We start from the raw sequence: 23508 nt of genomic DNA, 5'->3' as shown, positions 1-23508 counted from the left end.
CACACAAAAGCACACATGAAAATTTATTTCTTTGAAAAACTAAAGCAATTAATCTAAAACCGCTAGGACAGAAAAAATAATTACATCTATAGCACTGAGTGAAAGAAAGCAGTGTCACTACTACCATAGTATTGTGGGCTTATAGGATAGTTCAGGTGGAGAAGGACCTCTGGAGGTCACTAGTCCAACCTCCTGCTCAAAGCAGGGTCACCTCTGAGCCCAGAGCCTTTTCCCGGAGAGGTCGTGAGAACCTCCATGGATGGAGACTGCACAGCTTCTGCAGGCAGCCTGTTCCAGTGCCTGATGGGGAAAAAATATTTCCTTTCAACCAATTATTTCAATTAATGCCCATTATCTCTTGTTCTCCTGCCATGTACCCTGTGAAGAGCATGGCTTCGTGGTCTTGCTAACCTCCCCATAGGTACCGGGGGTCTGCTGTTGGATACCACCAACTATCATGTCCCCAACCAGCTCTTCCTTGTCACTGAATAGCAGATGCTGGGAAGCATCACTGGGCTTGGTCCACCCAGTACCTCTGTCAAGAAGTTCTCCCTTATTACAAAGAAAAACATCAAAAATAGGGATTGAAATGATAAAAATATAAGCAAGGTTTACACACTAGCATTTAATAAACCATCATCTGTATTTGAAGCCATCTCTGACTTTGACAACAAGCCTATTTTATGTATCGGGGGAAGAAAGAAAAAAAGAAAGCTTTTATGTCAAAGGAACAGAGTGGAAGGAATAGAGTAGAAGAATGGACCATTCTGAACTCTGGCTTACTGTATGAGATTTTCAGCAATTGAAAGGCTAGAAAGAACCCTGAAAGATCCACGGGTTGTGTTCTGGAATGCGAGAACAATCAACTAGGTCAAATTACATCTAATAGTAATCAATATAGGATGCCTAGGGTTTGAGTATTATAAAGAATACAAATGAAGGATGGTCTTGTGTGGAGCTCCTTCCGGTACCCCAGGACACCATCTCATCTCCACCAGTCATTGCGTTTGGACTATGGGGGCTGCAGATTGCACCTAAACCATCCTGCTGAACAGTCTTGGTAAGCCTGTCATATACAAACTCATCTAATTTCCTTTAGAGCTCATTTGTAACTTTGGTAACAATAAATTACACAATTAAATTGTGTGTTATGTGGGGAAAAATGCTTCCTTTTGTTTGTCTTAAACGTACAGTTGAGGCTGTCCCCTAGCTCCTGTGTAACAGGAAACAAGAAACAATTCCCTGTTCACCTTCTTTCTGCTATACACAGTTTTCATAGACCCCCAACAAAGCAGCTCTCGAGCGTGTTCTTTCCTGATGAACTTTCCTTGGGATACATTTCTTATGTCCATCTGTCTCTTACCCCTTCCCACGTGCCCCTCCCACAAACACCAGTTTGAGAACTGTTTACAAAACTGTCCACAGAGCTCCTGGCAGACTCTTAAGCAAAACATAGTCTCCAGCCAAAGCCTGTGTTTTGGAAACTGTGTTTCTTTAGTAAGTATAGTTTCATTTTTATTTGATTACCTCCATTTGCTAAATGTGGTTAGCTACTATTGTACAACAGCTATATTTCATCAGCTGGAGAGACGGGAGGGACTTTGATGCTGCATTTGGAAATGGGAGTGGGAGAAAGATGTCAGGAATGGCCTTCACCAAGGTCTTTTATGTATGCGGAGGGCTCCCTGCAACCCGTGTCAAGGCGACTGTCCCAGGGAGGTCATCCCTGCCACTCAGGAATTCAGGTGGGAGGCTGTGGAGAAGGAATTGGACTGTCAGGGAAAGGCAGGGTGGGGATGCTGGGATGTTTAGCCCCAGAGCACAGCGTGTGCTGGCATTTGCCCCCCGGCCCGTAGTCACCTTACCAGATCAGTGTCCCTCTCACCACCCTGGCTGCCTTGTGCCCTTGCGAGCTGGGCTTGTGCCTTTCATGCCACCACCCTTTGCCTCCACATGTGATGTGGGGCAGGGAGCAGCACCTTTGCCGTGCCAGCATCAGGACACAACTCTTCATCTGTGCCAGGGCTCCTGCAAAGCACAAGGCAGTCTTAAAATATTGTACCATGGTGCAGTCAGTAGGATTTGGGGCATTTTTGCCTTGGCTTTAATGACCTTAGGAGCCATAGTCTTACAGATCAGCACCAGAAAATGATTTCTTGCTGTGAAAGTAGAGCTTCAGCGCACAGCAGATGACAGAGGTGACAAAGCAGCATGTCACGGACCAAACTCACCCCACAACTCCCTGCACCAATGTTCATGGCTTTATGATGCAATATATGGCAGAGCATCTCCTTTCTTTTTTTTTTTTCCTTATGGAGCTGGTCAGGCTGCAGTTTACCCTTTTCTTAGCAAGCCAGGTCCACTAGTAATTTTAATTCTCAGGGGAGGACTTTGAGGGTAGCTCGTCTAGTCATTCAGTTCAGAGCCACGTGTGTTTTCTTTACAAAATGAACTTCTTCCCCTGCCTCTCATCCTTTCTTCCATAAACACAAAACCCACTAACCAAAGACGTTATTCTAAATATAGCTGGAACAGGGCAATGACTTGTCTTTTCCTTACAGTGGCCAATAATGGTGACTGAGATTAAAGGAGGAAAGAAAAACAAGGCAAAGCTATTGATTCTTTCTTTGGTGACATTTGGTTTTATTCTAGGCTTTGGAACATCTAGAGACGTTTCCTCAAGTCTACCATATTTTCTGCCTAACTCACTTATTTCTGAGTTTTGAGTTTGAGCAGAAATCTTTGCTGCAAAACACATATTTGTAGTTCGTAGATGTAGAGAATCGATGGGGACCTTCCTCAAATACAGCCTCTGAATTTTCAGTTTAAAGAGTTATGCACTGTTTAACCTTTTTTTTTTTCTAAGTAGCGTAGTAAAGTAAATCAACACTAATGTTTTCTCTTCCACAAATAAAGCCTTTTGTTTTCTAGCAGCTCTGTCGCTGTAGCACACCAGGCAGATGGGTAGTTCTTTTTCTAACCATTTTCACATCACAGTAAAAGTTAAGTACTGAAGGTACTTAACAAAGTTGATGGGCATTTCCTTTCGCAACAGTGACAATATTTTGAAGACTTTTCAGCTTCCTTTGGTTTAAACATTTAGCACATTTGTTTGAGTTTTTTTCAGTACCATAATGCGCTAGACCTTTTCCTCTTTATCTACCCAGACTTCTCTGGCAATGGCTGCAAGCCTTAATTGTGTGAAGTTAAAAAGAGAAAAATATAAAGCACTAGTTCTGCCAGTGCAGATAACATACACGAGATAACAGCATTTACCTATGACTTTCTCCAGCATAATCTCTTACAGAGTATACTGAAAATATGCAGACAGGCAATCTGCATGAGGTTTCTGTGAGTGCTCTGGACAATATTTCTAACTAGATCTTCAGCTGATTCAAGTTGACATCAGTGCATAGACTACACTTTTAAATTATTTCAGTTATGTGCACCAAACTCATGTTTATCTCAAATTTAAACAAAGTTTAAAGATGGCAGAACAAGTTCTTCTAACCAAGAAGCCATTTATTCCTACATGAGTAATAGAAACCTAAAGCTGATTAAAGCCACTATGCAGCCAAATGCTTTTCACTGAGGAAACTGAGAATCCTGGTTGAGAAAGGCTTCAGCACATGTTCAGTCTCTTTGATACTCTGTAGAAAGAGTTAAGATGGTACAAAAGTGTTCCAGAAGTTTTGAGGAACTTTTTTTTCCCCTCATTTTAGTCCAGGTAACTCATATGGGAAAAAAAAAGAGTAAAATTAGATTTAAAATGTTTTATGTGAATCATTAAATTACAAACTTACCAGTCAAAGAACTTGACAAATATTTAAAATGTGCTTTCCACAGACGGTATTTCAGATTATGATACTTTATTTCAGAATTTATCAGTTCAGAGTTGCAATTCCTATGTACCATCAACAAAATGTACTGTTACTCTTCAATATGACTCTATTTTAACTACATTAGAATGAATACTAATAGGAACATTACGAGTATTTTGAAGATTTTTCTCTATAGATGTCTTTCTTCCATATTTGTATTATAACATCAGGTTAAATTCTGTTTCAGAACCCTACAGATCCTATTATTTTCATTTATGATTAAAAAATATTTATGATTTCTGTTTTCAAAACTTTTTTAAAGAGATAAACCAAATTTTTACACCTCAGTTCATAGTACATCTTCATATCTAATATTAACTCTATAAATCATTAGTTAGAAGTAAATAATGTACATGATTATTTTAGGTATTGTCTAATTGCGCTTACTTGATACTATCCGAATTACACATGCTACTTTTTTTTTCTACCATTTAGTTTCCACTTTGTCTGGTTTTAGTTAGCAAGTAACTATTGCAGAATTTATTGCTTCATTCCTCTGTTTTTTGTCAGGGTATTTTCCTCAGTCATTTCTCCATGTGCAGCTGTAGGTGGACCTCTACCTCTGGAGAAATCAGAAAAGCTGTGGTGTTCTCTGTCATTGGTGATCTCGATGGGCATACTTTATTTTTATAGGACTCATAGGAAATGTGGATATAATTTAACAGGAAACATTCAGTTTAGGATTTAGACTTTCAGTTAGACCTTGAAAAGAGTTTAAGGAAACTACAGTACTTCATCAATGTGCTTGAAGATCCCATTTCCTAAAGCGCAAGGAAAATAAAAAATATCCAATATTTTATTAAGTAAGCTATTAACCACAAAGATTTAGATCATCCAGCATGAGTTTTTGAACAAGGGAGAAGCATAAAAATAAAAGATGCAGAGATTCATGCTCTGTGGCCCCATGGAAGGGCTGGGCAAGTTCCTGCCGATGTGCCTGACGTTCCAATGTCAGTCACAGCACGGTGGGATCCAGGGGACACGGAGCCGCCACAGCCGGTGCTACCGCCGCTGCTGCTGTCCTGCCGCTGTCTCCCAGCCATCACTCCTGTGCTGGGAGCAAGTACGAGAGGGTCCGTATAGAACGTTGAGTTTGTGTCTCGTTCCAGTAAGAAGGATTACCTCTGCGTTTCTCCAAATTCTGCAAAGGTTGTGGTTTAAACACCCTGTTTAACCCTACATTAGTACAGGTCTGTTGACTATCGAGTCAGCTTTTTTTTCTTCAAGCAGGACAGATTATCATCTGATGTATTTCTAAGAGATTGCAACAGCTGGGAACACATCTGCTTGCTTTCCTGCACAGAGCTCTTGTATACCCATTGTAAAGGACATGGAAGAAGATTTCTATTTCATTTTAATTTTTCTTCTGCCATTTTTCATAGTCTTATATCTGTGTTTGGAAGGTGTCCAACATGGAAACTGCTAATTCACAATTTTTTGTTTTACATCATTGTATTTGCAGTTTTGGTAGTTCTTAAGAATCGATCAGCAGCTTAGACAGTTTCCCAAGTGCCTATATTCAGACTGTTAAAAATATTATATATTTATATACTATATATACCATATATCCAATGTAGTTCAGTTTTGCAGGGTTTTTCTGAGGTCACTTGCTGTGGAAAGATCACAGTTCTATCGGTCTGTTAGATCTACTGGTGTTTCGGTGTTTCCTACCCTCTGTCACAGTTTTCTGCTTCATCATGCATTATTAGGACCCTTTTAAACTTTGTCCCTTAAGTGACACCCCAGGCAATTACTCAGTGACCTTGTGCTAGAGGCAGCTCTGGATAATCTACCTACAGCAAGGGGACATACTACCCTCTAATTCACAGTCGACAGCCCAGCGAATATGCTGTCTTTCTACTTAGACCCTACGCTATTAGAGGATTAAGAAAGGTTTAAGAAACCACGTGTTTATTTGACTTATCTTCCATTACGCACAGGGTTTCTCCAAGATTTATTTTTCTCTCTTCTCTCTGAATCCTTCACTCTGCACAGCCTCCCTCAGCAGCCCCTGCCTCCCCAGTTGTGTGTGGCAGGGGGTGCGATGGCCCTTCTTCTTGCTTTTGGTCTGTTCTCTCGTCTGGAGTTTCCCCTGAAGGTTGCCCTTGAGCATCTTCCTTCTCCTGCTGCCATCCACCCACCACCTCCTGGGAGCTGGCTGCAGGGCAGCATGGGGTTTGATGGCTTTCACTACTTCAGGTTCAGACTGACGCTGTTGTCAACATGCCTGTGGTGACAAAACAGTTCTTCCTATCATTTAGGTTGGTAGAATTACAACAAAAAGTAAATAAGCAAGGCCCATTCATCTTGTCCACACCACTCATGATTTTATTGACCTTAGGTGTTTCTTTTGCATATGAATCCTGCTGATTTAATTTTTCCCCATTCAGAAGATGTTCCAACCTTTGGACCCTTGTGTCTTTCCTACACCTGTACCATTTCTACAATGATTTTTCAAGTGATGAGACCTGAGCCGTAAGACAGGGTAAATTCACACCATCTGCACAATGCCCGCAATGCTGTAATTTAATTTCTAGTTGTGTTTGTTTGTTTGTTTGTTTTTTATTTATATTTTTAATGCCTATATACTGACACAGTCTATAGGCTGGGTCTCTGTAATCACTTGGCAGAACATGGGGGAGCAGAAGAGGTGATGCTGTCCCAATGTTTTCTCCCTGAGATCGTGGTTCATAAAGCTCCCGTCTGACCTGTCCTAAATTGTACCCGTGTTATTACACACTTGGAGTCCCCTGATCTCTGACATTTGACAAAACCACATGTCTTTCTGACCACTGTTAACAGTGAACTGGGAGATGCCCACAGACCTACCAGTGGTGACTGCTGGTTCTCTTTTCTGAACAGTAACAGCCAATTTAAAATCCATTAAATTATATACGTCTAGTTAAAGTGGTTCCATCCATATTCATTACATTTATTGACGTTGAATTTTGTCTATTATTTTACTGCCTGCATACTCAGAGCGTGTTCATCAGACTAAATGTAGATGAACAGCATCTGAGCCACCGTGTGCCCCTGTTATAAGCAGCAGAGAGAAAAGGCATTTCTAGGGTTGTGGGTTAGACTAGATGATCTCCAGGGGTTCCTTCCAACCCTAACCTTTCTGTGATCCTGTGATTTCTCCAGTTCTAATATATATATATACCAAACAGACCAGGGGAATCAAGCCTTAAAATGTCTGTTTCTCTCTACTGAGCACAAAAGGAGCCTCAGGTGACTCTCGGTTTCTCTAACAGCTTGGTTGTAGATGTCCGTGGTTAGGTGAGATGAATCCCGTGTGTGCCGTATTGTGAGCTGTCTCTGTCACATTGCAGTTAGCCTTTGTTTATATTGCCCTAAAATATTTTGTATCATCAACAACTCTGCTATGCTGCTATTCACTTTTCTCAGATGATTTATGAGTAAATGGAGCACATAGCTTCATAGATGCTGGTGGGACTCCTCTGGAAGCCTTCCTTTATTTTAAAAAAATAACCTTTTGTTCCTACTCTTTCTTTTTGACTAGCTATGAGAACTTTATTTATTTAAAAACCTTTTGGGAACGACCTTGTCAAAACCTTTTTGGAAACACAAGTATGCTGCATCGACAGCACCACCGCAGTCTGTGCTCTCGCTGACTCTTTTCAAGGAGCTCAGTGGGTTTATAAGGTTTTCTCCCTACAAAAGTCATAGCATTTTTTTCCAATTGTATCACGTTTGCCTAGTGTCTCTCAGTTCTGTGCTTTGTCATAAATTTCCCAAGTCACTGTTCCCAAATCAGAATTATGTGTCTATAGATCTCCGGACCTTTTATAATTTTATTTTCCAAAGCTGGGATCACATTTGCCTTTTTATTCCCTTAGCATCTTTTAACTGGTTGGTTGTGCACTGCGGTTAGCAGTTCTTTTATAGTCCCAGGGAAACATGAAACAGCTCTGCTGATTCTTTACTACCTATTTTATTGATCTGTCCTAAATCTTCCCCTACTACATTTGAGCTGCTCCTATTTTTTTCTCACCAGGAAAGCCCATGCAATGGGAATCTCCCTGAGATCCTCTGTCACGGTTACTGAGCCCACTTAGCTTTTCTCTTTATGGAAGCCCTGTGGCCTTATTGATTACCTGGCAGGGTGCCATCTAGCAGCATGTTTGAGAAAAGCTTGACCACTTTTTTTTTATTCCTTCAGCCAGTTGTCTCTCAAAATGTTTTTCTCACCTGCCTCCTGATGATTTTACCTTTTGCATACCAGGAGGTATTCTTTACCCACCTCCTGGCAATTTGTCCTATATGTCATTTGTACTGATCAAATATTTTTCTTTCTTTTGGCGTTGTAAAAGAAGAACAATATTCTGTTCATAGCAGATTAGATGAAGTGAACCAATGACCTACATTAGGCACATACGATTTCCTGATTATTATGGTGAAGAAATAGTTCACCCTTTTCTGCTCACAATCTATACATTTGGTAATGAGAAAGAGAATAATTTCCATTAGTCTGAGATGGCTGAATATAGGCAGCACAGGTATTTGTGCTCTGGTATCTTTCCCTCTTATGCCATTTTTAGAGTGCTGTCTGCTCCATTAAAAAAAAGAAGAAACACCTTCGATTTTTACATTAATTGAGTTAATACTGTTCTCACAAGAGAGTAGCTTCCTCAGAGGAAGTTAAATAACACAATTAGCAAAACATAATTAAGAAAGTGGTGCTGCAGGACCGAGTTGCTGGCTAGTATGGCTGATGGACCCATGGGGCTGTGGGTGAGGTGGATAAATCCCTAACACCGAAGGCCAAAATCTGCCCTTAGAGAGCACAGCGGCGCAGGGTGAGGGCAGGGTCTGCCCTTTGCCCAGGCTTGTGGAAAAGACAGAATTTGGCAACAAAAGCTCTCGGGGCTGAATATCTGGCACTTGAAATTCAGCACGTGCTATGATTTGGCTTTATGAACACTTGATCTTTTGCAACGTTGCATCAGAAGTGTGCACAGAAGGCATAGTTTATGTTCTTTGTTTCAAAAGTTAGTTTTTCATCACATATTCATTTGTAATATTCAATGTTTTCAATTTCTACTTTGATATTTATTTGCAGATATGAGTCTGACTGAAGCCTGAAACAACATATAGCCTACTAATGCAGTCCACACTGTCGAATTTTTTATCTTAATCAACCTTCTAATCTCTGAGAGGTTTTTAAAGAGAGAATCACAACTAATTTGGAATAATAGTGATATTTGAAAGTTTGGACCTTTGTCTGTGACAGTTCATAAAGAGAAAAATCAACAGTTGTCCAATAAATTACTGGCAATGAATTGTTGTCCTTACTCTATTAAATATCCCAGGAACAGAATTGCTGTATTTTAACAAACCACTAGTCTGATATGTCCATTACGATTTCTAGCACAGTGGCCAACACCATATGGTTCAAAGAAAGGTTCAATAAATCCTATGAAAATATCATGTAGTAATCCACCTCCTGGAACATTTCTTAACTTCTGGCACCTAGTGCCTGATTTATGGCCTCAAGCATGGCAATAAAATCCTAAATGTTTTCACATGTCTTTTCCCAAAATGACTGCTTTGCATACCCGAAGGGCTATAGACAAACACCTGGGTTCCACTTGCACGTTGTAGTTTTGTTTCATATTTATTATTTAAAGAAGGGTTAATGGCATTTCAGGTATTTACTTGGCATCTTCAGAAAAAGGACACTTGTATTTAACTCTGTAACAGATATTGGAAAGGCAGTGGAAAAAGGAATTTCCCCACACTGATCTACGGGGACAGTTTAACCACATCATTAACAGAGAGAATTAAGTCTATCGTACCTCCTCATTTTGGTGTCTCAAACTCCAGCCCTTGTTCCATCAGAGCACAATTGTTTTAATAATACAGCTACCTTCTCACTGCTGCTAACTGGATTAAGACCAACAACTAATTCTACATACAGGAATTCCATTTTCCAATTCCTAAGCACTATTATCTTTCAGTCACTACTATGCAGAGTCATTTTCATTAACAAGTCAAGATCTCTGGGGATTTTTTTTATTGCTTGTGACCCTTTTTCCTCATATGATTCAATTCTCACCTGGGTATATAATACCAGTGAGACTGTAAACTCTAGTAATTTGGTCATTCAGAGTGCATCTTTCGGTGCTTGAATACTCTAAGCATGGTTTTCCTGATGTTCATTCACTAACACATGCTTCCAGATTTTTTTTTAGTGGCCTATGATTGTTTCTATAAATACATGTTTGGTCATGGATTGAATTCATTTGGCAACACTACTTAGGCATGGATGACTGATGGACCATTACAAGTCACTGACTGTGGAGAAGGTTAATCAGACAAATGTTCTCATTAACCTGAATCTGATTCTTCTCTTCATTATTGAGAGCCAGAACATTTTCATTTTCACCATGAAGTTCAGGAATGAGTTATCATATTATAAACTATGTTTATATACATATTAAGTGTGTGTGTGTGTAGTTTCTATGAGAGCTTTATGAAGTAAGGAATATATCACGCAAAAGCATTTTGTAGTGTTCTGCAGTCTGAAAAAAAAGCCCAGTATGTTTAAATGAACAGAATACTTTTCCAGTGCACAAATGCATGAAAATGCATTTCAAATACTTCTTTTGTCAGCTGATGACCTTGATGGCTCTTCTTTCCTACAATTCCTCTATTTTCTGTGTTCGTTATTTTTTTAAATCCTGCCCATTTTTTCTTCCTTTTTTGATGTTAATGTTTCATTTTCCTCGGGCTGCTCCCTTGCCTAAAATACATGATTGTCCATCCCCTTCAGTGGTGGTCCTCCTATTATTTTGTATAACATCTTCCCAGTCTTACACACAACCTTAGTTAGTAGTCTCATAGGTGGCACATTTGTGTCTCCTAATAGTGTATTTATGTCTTTAAAACAGATGTGCTCGTTGTGATCTTTATTTCTCAGACCACTAGGTAAAACCCTGTTTATTTATCTTATTTGACAAACATGCTATGCCAGTATTCCATGGCGAGTGGTATGTAGATAGCAGGTCAACTAATTCCTTCTGTAATTCAAAAATTACATAGTTATTTATATGATTTTGAATTATTAATGACAGTGGGCTACATGAATGCCTCCATTTATATGTGGGAGAGGGAATAAGGCTAAATAAGTCATAGAATCACAGAATCACAGACTGGTTGTGGTTGGAAGAGACCTCTGGAGATCGTCTAGTCCAACCCCCCTGCTAAAGCAAGTTTTCCTACAGCAGATTGCACAGGAATGTGTCCAGGTGGGTTTTGAATGTCTCCAGAGAAGGAGACTCCACAACCTCTCCGGGCAGCCTGCTCCAGTGCTCTGTCAACACCATGTCCAGGTGTCCCGGGTGTCCTCTTTCTTTGCAGTCATTGGACTTCTCCGTAATATTCAGATTGTAGAGAAAGCTGGAAGTGGCAGTATCTCTAGCACATCCTACACGTATATGTGGATGTCAGACCATAATTTAAATATTTAAAATCTTATTTCTGCTGCTAGCTGACCCTGGCAGGTTCTTAAGTCTCTAGGCACCTACGTTTCTGCCAGTAAAATCCTTAATTTCTTGAATGATAGGTTGGGAACATGACCAATGGTGTCTCATTACTGAGAGTGACTAGGTATTCTCAGATATTCACTAAACATGATAGTTTCTTCTGTCAGGTCAAGGTTTTGCTTATTTCTTCTCCAATTAATGTTTCATATCAAATAACTGAATAATCATAACAGCAGAAACTGGAATGCAGTCCCCTTCCACTCCTACTCCAAGTGACTAGATTAGAGAGTAATTTTCTGGCTTATTAGCCAAACAGACATGTAATTGTTTCACAAAACCCAGACAAATTTACCAGGAGAAACTGGGAGAGCACTATCCAGTTATATACTGGTGACCACAACAAGATCTAGGTTAAAATTGCCTTAGGCAGAGGAGAGTGGTCAAGGCTCCCACAGACCTGGATAAGTGTCTTTGCTGCTCCTAGAAAGTAAGGAAAGCAAGAAGATCACACCAGGAGCTTCCTGGGGCTGAGAGACAAGGGGTTTTCACCCAGCCCCTTAGTGCCAGATGGGAGAGAGAGTTCCCTGTTCCTTCTGCTGGCTTTCCTAGATCGCATTCAGAGACATGTGGACATCTCCATGTGTTCAACAGGGATCCTAGATATGTAACCTAGGGCTGGGTATTGCAGTGGGTGCTGAGATCTTGGATTCATCCCATGTAACGGGTAGCCTAAATTATTGTCTGGAGTTCTCTATTGACTTCAGAGGAGCCCAGGAAGACTTTTCTTCTCAGCTAAGGTTCCCAGAGTTAGTGGGATGAAGCTGGCTGAACGAGACAAAAGTTCACAATTGCAACACTTGATATTGCAACATCTAAAGACTTTTGTGGACTGATCTGCTGGAGAAATTCTGGTTAGGTAAATGCAGTGGTGTTTTACAATTGACTTTAATGGCCCTAGAAGTCATTTAAAGAATTCTGTACAAAAGCTAATGCTGCTACTCTAGAAGTAGGTATTAACTGCCTTTGCTCCGATAATATTGAGGGATCAAAGCCATTCCTCCTAGGTCTTGCTGTAATGAAAGATGGGTTTTAACCGCTCTTTAAAAGCAGTGAATCTTTTCAATCCTTTTTCTCCTAAAAGCTCTTTCTATCAGATGTATTTCGATAGAGTTAGAATCATGTCCCTGTTTTCTTACTAAATGCTCCTATTTATATGTTAAAAAACCTGGCAGGTTTGCGAGTACTGAAAAAAAAATCTCAAGGGGACAGCATTTTTGAAATGGAATGGGGTTTAAAGTGAGAATTCATGAATATCCCTTTGGCTGGGTATGACTGCAAATCTTACAGAGATCTGTGACACGCTCTCATTCAGCAGAGTCCAGCTGGGAGCCGGCAGCTTGTGTCTGTGCAGCCCTTTGCTCTCTGCGTGGGTGGAGAAGGAGGTCAGCTCTCCAGACCAGCCCCGTGGTGGGGAAGGATTTGGGTGCTCTGGTGCAGGTGAGAGAGGAGGTCACTCCTTGCTTGGTGGCTAAGGTTACAGCTGGAGAGTTGGCTGTCTGCAGGGGTCCATAAAACCTGGATCATTTTGATGAAACTGGGCTACTGTCAGCCTTTTGGTTTGGTTCTTGATGAAAAAATTCAAGATTGTGGAAACCTCTCTGAGCTCAGCACTAACTTATCAGTGCACATCTGGTTTGGCTTTTGCTGGTTACTTCTCTATTAATACTGATTCTACAGATGTCTTCAGAATACAGATCACCATATTGCACCGTGCATCCTCAATACGGGATGCAATTATAGTCACTGCCAAGTCAGAAACATCTGCCTGAGGGAGGATCTTGCAGGTCCAGACCATGAAGGTGTTGCTGTGAGATAGACCAGTGACGAGTTATCACGGCACTGCCCTGTTATTTGGCTCGGCTCAGGTCACTTCATCTGATCGTGCCTCCATCTTACTCTTTTTCTAGAGTGCCCTTAAACTCGTGGATGAAAAGTGCCCCAGGAGCTGAGAAGGGCTGGAAGAACTACTGTCAGCTGCCATGGGATTAGACCAAGCACTGCCAGGCCTATAGCATGGTAGGAAGGGTGGCACCAAGCAATTTGTATGCCTGACTGAAAGTCATTGAAGCCCCCAAAATACACAAAGATAACTCATTATTGTACTTAATGGGAAGCTGGTTGTTTTGCATTGAGTTTCCTTTATGTTACAGAGTAGGTGGACAAAGCAGAGTCTTGCAACACCAACGGGCGTCATCTAAAAGTCTGGAAATACTTCTGTATAAAGAGATGGAGGGACCACAGCTGCTTGATTCAGAGAACAGATAAAAAAGCAAATTTATGAATACAGACAACATGGAGTGAAAGATGCTCAAAATAATAAATGTTATAGAAAAATGCACAAAATAATAAACGTTATAGAAAATCAAGGTCTCCTATTTATTCTTGAGCATAATGCCAAAACAAGGCAGTTTGAAATGGAAGTGAAAACCAGCATATCCTGAGCGGTGCATTATTAATTTAAGGTATTGATTGATGCATCAAAATGAAGGATTTAGTGAAAATAAAAACAAGGAAACATCTCTGTAGGGACAACAAGAAGTTCTAAACCCTGTTAGACAGCGCAGGATGACACAAGCCATGGGAACAAAAGGCAGGCCCTTGATTAGTTGATAGTGGCTTTCTTGTCCCTTCCTTTTGGCAGTGATCTGAACAGGAGTCTGAGATGTCCAGGTCCTTTATCTGGTCAGGTGCTGCAATTCTGTACAGACAGGATTAGGCATGATTTTGCGAAAAAGCTCAGTACGGCTTGTGCGTATCCACGTTTCCAGCTAAAATATGTTTGACATGCCCTCAGTTGCATGCACAATGGACAACCTGTTGTCAGCAATAGTTGCTTTTCACAGCCTAAGCAATACTAAAGAAACTGAATTTGGAAAGAAACTTTACTGAAGAGGAGTACACTCATTCCTGAGGTAACTCCACTGACCTTGCTAGAGCTGCTCCAGAGTTCAGTCTAGCCTTGACCTGTTTTTCTGCAGTTCGCAAGTCCTGTGCCTGGAGAACTGCTTCTGTTTCTGCTGTTCCATCCGTCTTTGTTCAAAGTAATAACAAGAGAATTAAAAAGGGTTCAGGGAAGGGTGACAAATATGATTGGAGCAGAGGCAAACTCTCGTATCAAGGGAGATTGATAAGGTTGGAGTTGTTTCCTTTAGAGATGAGACAAATAAAAAGGAGACATAAAAAAGGAGACAAAATAATAAATAGCACAGAACAGCTCATCCACACACCCTTTGTGATCTGCTAAAGGACCTTTAGAGGTCCATGACAATGTAATCAATTTAAGCTGCTGCTACCTGCCTCTCCCTGCCGCCTGGCTGCACATCAGGCGCTCTGCCCTGTGCCTCTTTTGCCTTTTGGGGTATAAAGGCTAAAAATCATTAGTATAGGGAAGGTAGGGCAGGGACAGCAGTTGTCCCTGTTTCCCAATCATAAAAATAGGGATGGTCAGAGGTCACAGAATATTCCAAGCCAGAGGAAAGGGAGACACTTTCCCACATAGTACACAATAATTAATGGAGCCAGACAATAAATAATGTTGCTTTGTAACAAGGCTTTCCTGGGCTATAAGAGTTGCTGGCAAAGCTGGGTGCAGCTGTGGATGCTGGGGGAGGCTGCACACCCGTTCCTCCACCCTGTGAGCCAGGTTGGGTGCCCCAGTGGGTGGTGGCAATTAGAGGACTACTGGCCTCCCAGGTTGTTGCTGCAAATCTGCCCCTGGTTACTGCTAACAGGTATGCTAGCGTGTTTTCAGCAAATTACAGCAGCTGGGGTTTAGGAGGAATCCTAATGTGGCACATACATTAAGCCACCTCTGCTTAATGCAGAGGATCTCATGATGTCTAATGCTGACAAGCTATCTGCTGTCAGGGCAGGATGGACACGGTGGGATGGACCATGTCTCCTGTGCTCCTGGCTCTGCATCAGCTAGCACCATAAGTAAATAGTTCCTACCTTGAATCCAAAACCAGCAATGCGTTGCCCAGAAGATAAATTTTTGCAAATAATTTCGTTTCAGAGAGGAGTCAGTGTTTTCAAAAGGGATCTTCCTGTGCTCTTTTGAACTCCATCATTTCTTAGTTACATCTCTGGCCAAACCCTTCCTATGGCTTAGAAGACCACCTAGTACCTTTTCAGATCATTTAGGGACTAACATAATACCACAGGCATCAAAGTTTGAAAGTCACGAGGGGAAATATGTTAAAATCGCATGACATGCCTTGAACTTTTCTAGCAGCTTATTGCTTTCACTAAATGAGGGAGTACTCCCCATCCGGCCATTCCCACCTCTCCCTCCTGCCTGCCACTAGTGTTTGCTGTGGGCTCTCTTGAGCTGGCGCTGCTCACCATGGGGGAAAAACTTAGCATGACAAAAACCAGGAATAGTCATCTGTTGGAATAACGAACTGAACTGGCTGATTGCAGCTGAAGGCAGTGATGGCTGGGTGCTGCTTTTAGTTGCAAGACATTTTTTTGTCCGCTTGAGATATTTTAAATATCTTTTATATATCAGTCTTCCACAACCAGGTAGGTGATAAGGCATTGTGTGATGCAGCTTTCCCAGCTGCAACTAGTCCAATTTCCCTTTTTAAAATATGTGTCAGTCCCAAAGGAGCCTGTACAGCCCAGAGGAGGCTGACTGCCCACTGGCTGGGGCACTTGTCCAGGCGGGCAGAGGCCTAGGCTACCGTTTCTGTGACAGTGTTTCAATATTATACAGTACGTTGCTTTTATTTGGATGACCAATTTAATAATTGATGAACTGATTAAGAATCTCTTGCTCTGTTGGTGCTGCTTACTTTCCGAGAACAGAGTTTGGGCCCACTTGCTCTTTTACAGCTAGGAGTACCCTGCTTCACGCTACAGGGTTATAACACACGGCTGGGAAACAGGAGGCCTGCCCTCCGCTGCTTTCACTGCTGAAGGAAACCTTTATTTCCCTTAGTTGTCTCTCACTTACTGAGAGCCAGCAGCAGCACATGGGAAGACGCCTCGCTGCTCCTGTGGGATGTGCAGTCCCCGGGGCGGGAGGGGTGATGCACAAAGGCTGTTGGTGACTGTGGTTCCCAAGGAAAGGCAAGGCTGAGGTGTGTGAGGCTTCAGCCATGCCAGGCAGTCAGCTGCCTGCATCAAGCCCTGATCCTGCATCGTCTGATCTGTGAGAGTCGACCCAGCGCGTGTACATATCCCGTGGTCAGTGTGGGGAGCGGTATCTCATGGAGCGATGGAGGTGGGTCAGAGTGAACGCAGTTTCACACACATTTGCAGCACGCTGGCAGCAGAAATGTGTGATCAGTTGCCACGGTTCAATTGGTGTTTTGCAGCTCTGGGGGTAGTGGTGAGATATCATGAGACTAAGTCCTAAAAACACGCCGCCTCTTGCCTCTGCATTTCATAGGAAACAACCATCATAACAATCTCTGAGGACTCACTCCAACGAGTTCCCTAAGCAGCTGACAATAGCGCTGTACTTTTTCTGTAAATTCAATTTCATGTCAGTGTACTGTATTCTATGAATTTTTCATTTTTTTGCTGCACTGCTTCAGCAACAGTGGGGATGGAGAATGCCACATCCTTGCCTTTTGCTCGGTGGTTCACTCACGGCACACCTGGGTTTGTAACCCAGCAAGCCCCAGAAATGGTAAAAATGTACCTCTGGTGCCTGGGCTGGGTACCCTGGCTGGTCCTTTATGGCCCAGCAATCACTACAGGGGTGGCTGCAGGGAAAAATGTGGCCATTTGGGAAATGAGAGGGGCCAAGGCAGGTGCAGGGGCATTGGGACCCGCTCACAGGGACGGAGCCCTGGAGGTGGCAGTGGATCCCTGCTCCCAGCCTGCTGGGAGGTCTGAGTCTCTGGGGCTTTTCTTTCTTCTAAGAGAGTCTTCAAATTCCAGGAGTTTTTTCTTGTCTTAATAGGAAAGGATTTACACTGATCATTTTTGTTAACAGCTGCTAATGGGAATTTTATTCTTAAATCTCCTGTGTTTTGACGTACCATTTAGTTTTCAAAGCAAACACAAATTTGTAAGCAGTCATGGGAAGAAAAAAACTACCAAACTAGCCTCTGCACCGCCTAAGCTGATGTTATACAGCCTCCTCTGATTAGCTTTTAAAAATTATTTTTAGCTTAAGTATGTAGTGTGGAGGCCTAGGCTGTGTGAGCTTTACCATGCTTATCACTTCAAACAAGATATCAAGAACCTCTCCCCAAAAATAACAGATTGTAGGTATGCAAGGGACTCCCTTTTTTCCTTCTGAAGAGTCTTTACTTTTAATATCAAAAAGCTCACTTGTAGCGATCCCCCCAGCTGCTTCAGCCTGACTCCAGTGATGGCTGAGGCTTCAGGTGAGCTCCCTGCAAAAACTGGGGCACCTCCCCAAGTTCAAAGCAAAGCAGCTGGAGCTGGATGGGATGCACTCTGCAGACACGTTTCCTTTCATTATTTTAAAAATTCCCTTTGCTATATTCTTCTTCTATATTTCTATTCTATTTTTCTCCTCATTTTTTTTCTGAATCAATTACTGTCGTTTCACTTGAAATGGTTTGTACAGTTGTTAGAGCGGGTTTAGGGAGAGACAGCAGCTGTAAAGTGGATGCCAGGGATGCTTTATCTGATAGCCCTCTGTGACTGCCCCTCTTTGTGTTCTCCAGACCTTTGTCCATGCTAACCTGACTTAGATGAGTTTATCTAAGGAATTTAGGCAGTTGTGCAGATCTCAGTTTATGGGGAATTGGGTGGATTTGGGATGCTTATATGAAAATTGAGTATATATGTGGACAAAAATAACAATAGAATAGAATAGAAGACTATAAAGCAATTGCCTTCCTAACACTGAGACAAAAATAGCAGGTTTGCGTAAACTAAAGTATATTGAATAAGCTTTCTGATGACCAAGTGTTAGAATGATTATTTAGGCCCCAAATATCAGATTGCCAGATTTTTTTCTATTTTAATGTGCTTGAAGAAGTGAAAGATCATTTGCACACTCAAGCGTAATTGTGTCATGCAACAATTGCAAATTTTTTTCAGGTAAGGCTCTGAAATTTAGTGGGGTTTTTTGTTTGGTTTTCATTTGTTTGTTTGTTTGTTTTAAGTTATAATTAAGAATATATAGGCTTTTCCATCCTAATCTCTGGCTCACAGCTAGTAAACTGATGTATTGCATATTTGTTCTTTGCTAGAATAAAAGTCAGCTGCTTTTAGACTGAGCAAAATTTACTCGAGGGGTCTTCATTAGGAAAATTATAGAAAACACAGCATAATCATCTTCGTATCTTGTGAGATTTTCCCAGCTTGAAAGGTTCGTAAACCACTCTTCAGAATATGGATGCACGGGTTAATTTATAAAGATATCTGGCATATTATTCTTATAATGGCATTAGAAAACTGCCCTGCATTGCTACAGATGAGGAGCGATGTGACTATTTACCTCTCCTGCCATACCAACCAGTCTCTAGAAATGTGTCTCTCCAAAACAAAAGAAGGAAGACAAGCGTAACAATCTGTATTTGTATTTTATTAACATTCAAAGTGGGTTGCCTTTTCATGTTAATAGGCTTTTAATGATTTTGCATGGGAGAATGTCCTGTTACAAGAAAGAGGGAACAGCTGATAAGTTCAAATATAGGAAAAATAATTTAACGTATCTTGTGTAGCATGGCAGCATATTGAAATTTAGAATGTAACTTGTGTTGCCTCAGTTGTGAAATGCCCTCATCTTTATTCTGCTCCATACAGTTTAGCAGTCAGCTGGAAGACTGTTGCTAATAACTGTTTATCTTTAATACCTTCACTAACAGCATTATTTTGCAGCCCGTTTTCAACACACACTGCATTTTAGAAATAGACCCTATATTAGATCACATCATAACGGCTTCTATCCCGGAGGGCAGAAATAAGCTGCTTAAATAACTCTGTTATTGCCTATGTGAATGCTTATCTGGGCAACTCCGAGGCTTGCAGCTTGGTGGATGACGGGGCTGGACTGCTGAAGCGCGGGCACGTTGCCACGGCTGCTCGCTGGTACCAGCAGCGGTGGGGTCTCCGATGGAGTCTCAGCATCTCCTCGTGATGGCTGATGGCAGGTTTGCCTCTGACAAATAGGCAGCTCTGAACTTTATCAAAGCTGCTCTTCGCTTGAGCTCAAGGGGGGAAGCGTTGAGAGCTGAGGGGGGGCTAAATTCGCTAAGGCATGTTGGCGAAAAGGAAGTGCCTAAACCCCAAAATGCAGTGAATAAATGAGTACAGAAGAAAATAATTCACTTGCTGCCTTGCTCCTGTTCGCCCCCGTCTTTTGAAAGCTCAGTGAAACTCCATACTGCACCTTTAGATGAAGAGCAGAGTGGTATGTGACTTATGGGTCTTACCTTACATGAGGAGGAATTGCTCTCCTAATCCATCAGACAGGTAAGCTGCATTGCTTTTAGCCAGTAAAAGGTGGATATTGGAGGAAACAGCCCATTAAATCACCATTTACTAGTCTAGAGAGATGTTTCTGAAGAAATAGACACAAAGGTGTGTGAGAGCAACCGAATGTCTCATCGGCTCCTGGTTTTCAGTGTGGAAAAAAGACAGCAGGGCCAGGTTGAGGCTGAGTCATGCAGCTTAGGGTAAATCCCTTTAAAATCTTCTTATTCATCACTGCACAGACCTGAGCCACATGTGCTACACGTGTCATGCATTATGTGCAAGTGGTATCCTGGATGGTATAGAGGACTTTTCCACAACTGAACCCCCCAAATTGCTCCTGGTAAGTGGGGTTAGATCCCAGGGCAGAGGAGAGGCTGCCTCCACCCCAGCAGAGCCTGCAGCAAGTGCATGTGTGGTGAAGTGAGGTTATCCATTCTTTATTCCTTATTTTTGGTTTTGCTGGTGTTTTAAATCCCAGCACAGGCCGGGTGAGGTGGTGGGGCCATTGCACGGCTCGGGGAAGGCTTCGGTGAGCCCTTGCGGGACGGCTGGAGCTGCCTTCACACCTGAGAGGTTTCTGTCCCAGGAGAGTCTCACCTCTCCGACTCTCTCTGCCTCTCCCTAGCCCCTTTGGGGACCGCTTAGCTCATTAACGCAGCAGAAGAGTAATCAAGCAGTGGCATTGCCTGCTTTTCCAGCTGTAGGAAAAAAAAATCCCAAGCTAATTTGGATTCTGATTTGGGGACTCCATCTCAGGCTGCTTATTCCAGCTGAAGCTGCACGCAGTGGAGCTGGTGGCTGTTGCAGGTGAGGGTGTCGTGTGTGGGGGCCGGGGCTGTCTTCGGCAGAAAGCCCACCTTCTCAACAGAAAAAAGGGGGTTGGTTGGTTGTGTTTGTTTTTTTCTTTTTTTAAAAAAATTTTTTTTTATTTTTCCAATTTCTTCCACTCTGCTCCCGCCAACAGATTTCTGTTGGAGGTTTCCCTTTTGATAAACTGGTGTTTTTTTCCTGAAGAAAAATAGCTGTTGTAGAAAAATTCTCAGTCAACTGTACCCAGGACAACCAAAAAACTTCCCAGAGAGCCAGTGCCATTAGCAGTGTGGTGCGGGGTTAGAAAACAAGATAGCCGACACGGCCCTCGGGACTGGAACAAGCCTTCAAAACCAGCTTGGGGATGCTGCAGATGCCGTGGGTGAGCAGAGAGGGGGAAACCCAAGGGCTGGATGCCCGTGGTGATGCCAGACAGGCTCCCGCTGTCTGCTGGCGAAACTGGGGGTCCTGGAAGGTTTCTGGCTCAGGGTGGGAGCACGGAGGGGCAGCGGCTGAGGGGTGGCTTCACCCTGGGCTTCCCAAAGCAGTGAGAATACTTGTGGTGGTATCAGCAAAACCACTCTGGTTTAACAATGCAGAAAATAGTTTTTAAAATAAACCCAGGCTTTAAAAAGCAGTAAGAATCAGTACTTTATTTCATGCAGTGTTGTACATCTCATTTTATTTTTAAGCTAAAACATCATTAACAAATATAAACTATCAGAAAATATTGCATACCTATGTAACTGTTGTAAATATCCAAGGTGGAGTTGGTTTTTTTGTTTGTTTATTTGTTTGGTTTTAATGCAAGATTCTTTGTGTATTGCGCTATTTCCTAATTTACAATGCTGAAAATTTTTTTGGACACATTTGGTACATACCCAAGATCCAGATCCAAAAGCACTTAAATGCCTCACCTAAAAATTCTGCTAACACTCAGTTTACAAGTGTGAATCTTAAAAACCATGTAGCCTCCATGTAGCTTTTTTACTGATTGATACAGAAGTGATGGAACTTTTTCCACCCCTCTGCAAGTTATCAAAAACATGTAAAGCACTTATCAGGTTTTCATCAAGCCTCCCAGCAAGGCTAAAAACCAAACACCGTCAACAGATAGATACACTGAAAATCAGCTTAAAAGCCAAATGAAAAAATCAGCTCTGTTTGGCCACAAACATTTTCAGTGCTAGCCAGCATCAGCTTTCAGGCTATAAATGGTCTCAAAGCATATGTTAATGTCACTGATGGGAAAGGGTCACATAAAATCTGGATTTTTTAATTTCAGTCAAATCGCATGACAAAGCTATGAGAAATCAGCCTTATGGCATTACCTACTCTGTGTTATGGACTTAGATATATTTTAGCAGCAGTACTTCAGTGTTAGGGTTTTGTAGAATTATGTTAACTTCCATACCGTGAGATCTACAGATCAATATCAACGTATACATATATACTTCCGCTCATTCACACACTTTATACTTTATATGGAGTGAATATATTTCACTTTTTTTTTTTTTTATTGTCATGACTAAGCTGATGAATCTAAATTGAACCTGTTAATACAAAATACTTTTTTTTTTTTTCTATTAACACATACTAATATTTGCAGAAAAGTTCTTGGCTAAAGTATGGTGTTTCTGGTCCAAGCTGGGAGGAAAGAGGAGGAGGGAAAAGAGGAGCAGGGAGAAACATTTCTCCTCTTTGTCCCATGGTGAGTGAGTGTCCAGGGCCCATCTTAGGATGCTGAAGGTCTTGATCGAAATCAGACCTCCCTGGCTTCAAACTTGGCAGGAGTGCATCCAAATACTGGATGATATGTGAGATGAGATTTAGATGAGAAGGACTCTCTGAGTTTCTTCTAATGAAATCATTTTATACTGTCATTTTAGATAATTAAACATTGGCTTAGGCACCTCAATCTGCTTTCCCCAAATCCCAGGTGAAAATGCTTTACTCCAGCCTTTTCCAGGCTTTTAAATTTGTTTGTGGAAAGCTTCCCAAGGTCTTGGGTTTGCCTTGGGCTGTGGAGTATAAAACAGTTTGGACCCTTACAAACTCTCTGGGGAGAAGAATGTTTCTCATTCAGCTCTCCTCTAAAAAAAAAAAAAAAAAATTTCTCTTTTTTACTCAGTTTCAAAAGCAGCTAAGAGCTTGATAATTCATTCCTGAAAGTTGTCTTTCAACGGAGTAATTGATGTACAAATGTTAGCAGTTTAAACAAGCTGGTCTTCCTGCATTGGAAAGTGCTGCAGACAGCAGGCCCATAAATAGATTGAAAAGAAAAAAGTGCTGGGAAATGCCTGCCATGAAATTAATTATGTGTTTAAATAGGAGTAGCTGATTTCTGTAAAACCAAGAGTGCCTTTTAGTCTTCCAGAGTGGTTCAGAGACTCAGCCCTCAAGTGGAAGAAGTCCTAGAGGACAACTCTAATGTGTCGGTAAGCAAAGGACACGGACCAGTGAATAAGAAGGCAATATGTGTTTTATAAATACATAGAGACAGCTTCATCTCTGTAATGTATTCATCATGCAGCAGTAAAAGTACTTTGGCCCCATGTCTTGAGGAACATTCATTGCAGTGTGTTGCATGTCCTGCTTGGTGTTACTGCACATGCAATATATCTTTTGGGCTTGTAGTTGGGCTGTATGGAGGTTATTTCTTTATGCTTAAATAATCACAGGCCAGATTTTCAAGGAATGTCAATATGTCTGGCAGCAATGGAGTCAGTGGGACCAAGCTCCTTTATACCAGCTAAAGATCTAGTCCTGTGCGCTTAAAAATAGCCTAATGAGGGAAGGACCCACCTACCTACTGAGAGGTTTTGTGACCTACTTTGGCA

General features: G+C 41.8%; 1 long non-coding RNA gene across 2 annotated transcripts in view; it reads left to right on the top strand.

Moving 5' to 3' along the window:
* The window catches only part of LOC136003145 (uncharacterized), a 65423-nt gene extending 51643 nt beyond the window's left edge, over positions 1 to 13780 (top strand). For both annotated transcript variants that reach the window (XR_010608035.1, XR_010608036.1), the window contains 2 exons: positions 13357 to 13465; positions 13600 to 13780. This is a non-coding gene — a long non-coding RNA (uncharacterized LOC136003145). The remainder of the gene's footprint in view (positions 1 to 13356; positions 13466 to 13599) is intronic.
* The last annotated feature ends 9728 nt before the right edge of the window (positions 13781 to 23508 follow it).

The sequence above is a fragment of the Caloenas nicobarica genome, chromosome 1 (assembly GCF_036013445.1).
Source record: "Caloenas nicobarica isolate bCalNic1 chromosome 1, bCalNic1.hap1, whole genome shotgun sequence".
Classification (NCBI taxonomy): Eukaryota; Metazoa; Chordata; class Aves; order Columbiformes; family Columbidae; genus Caloenas; species Caloenas nicobarica.
The sequence above is the reverse complement of the archived record's forward strand: the minus strand, read 5'-3'. Positions and strand labels throughout refer to the sequence as shown.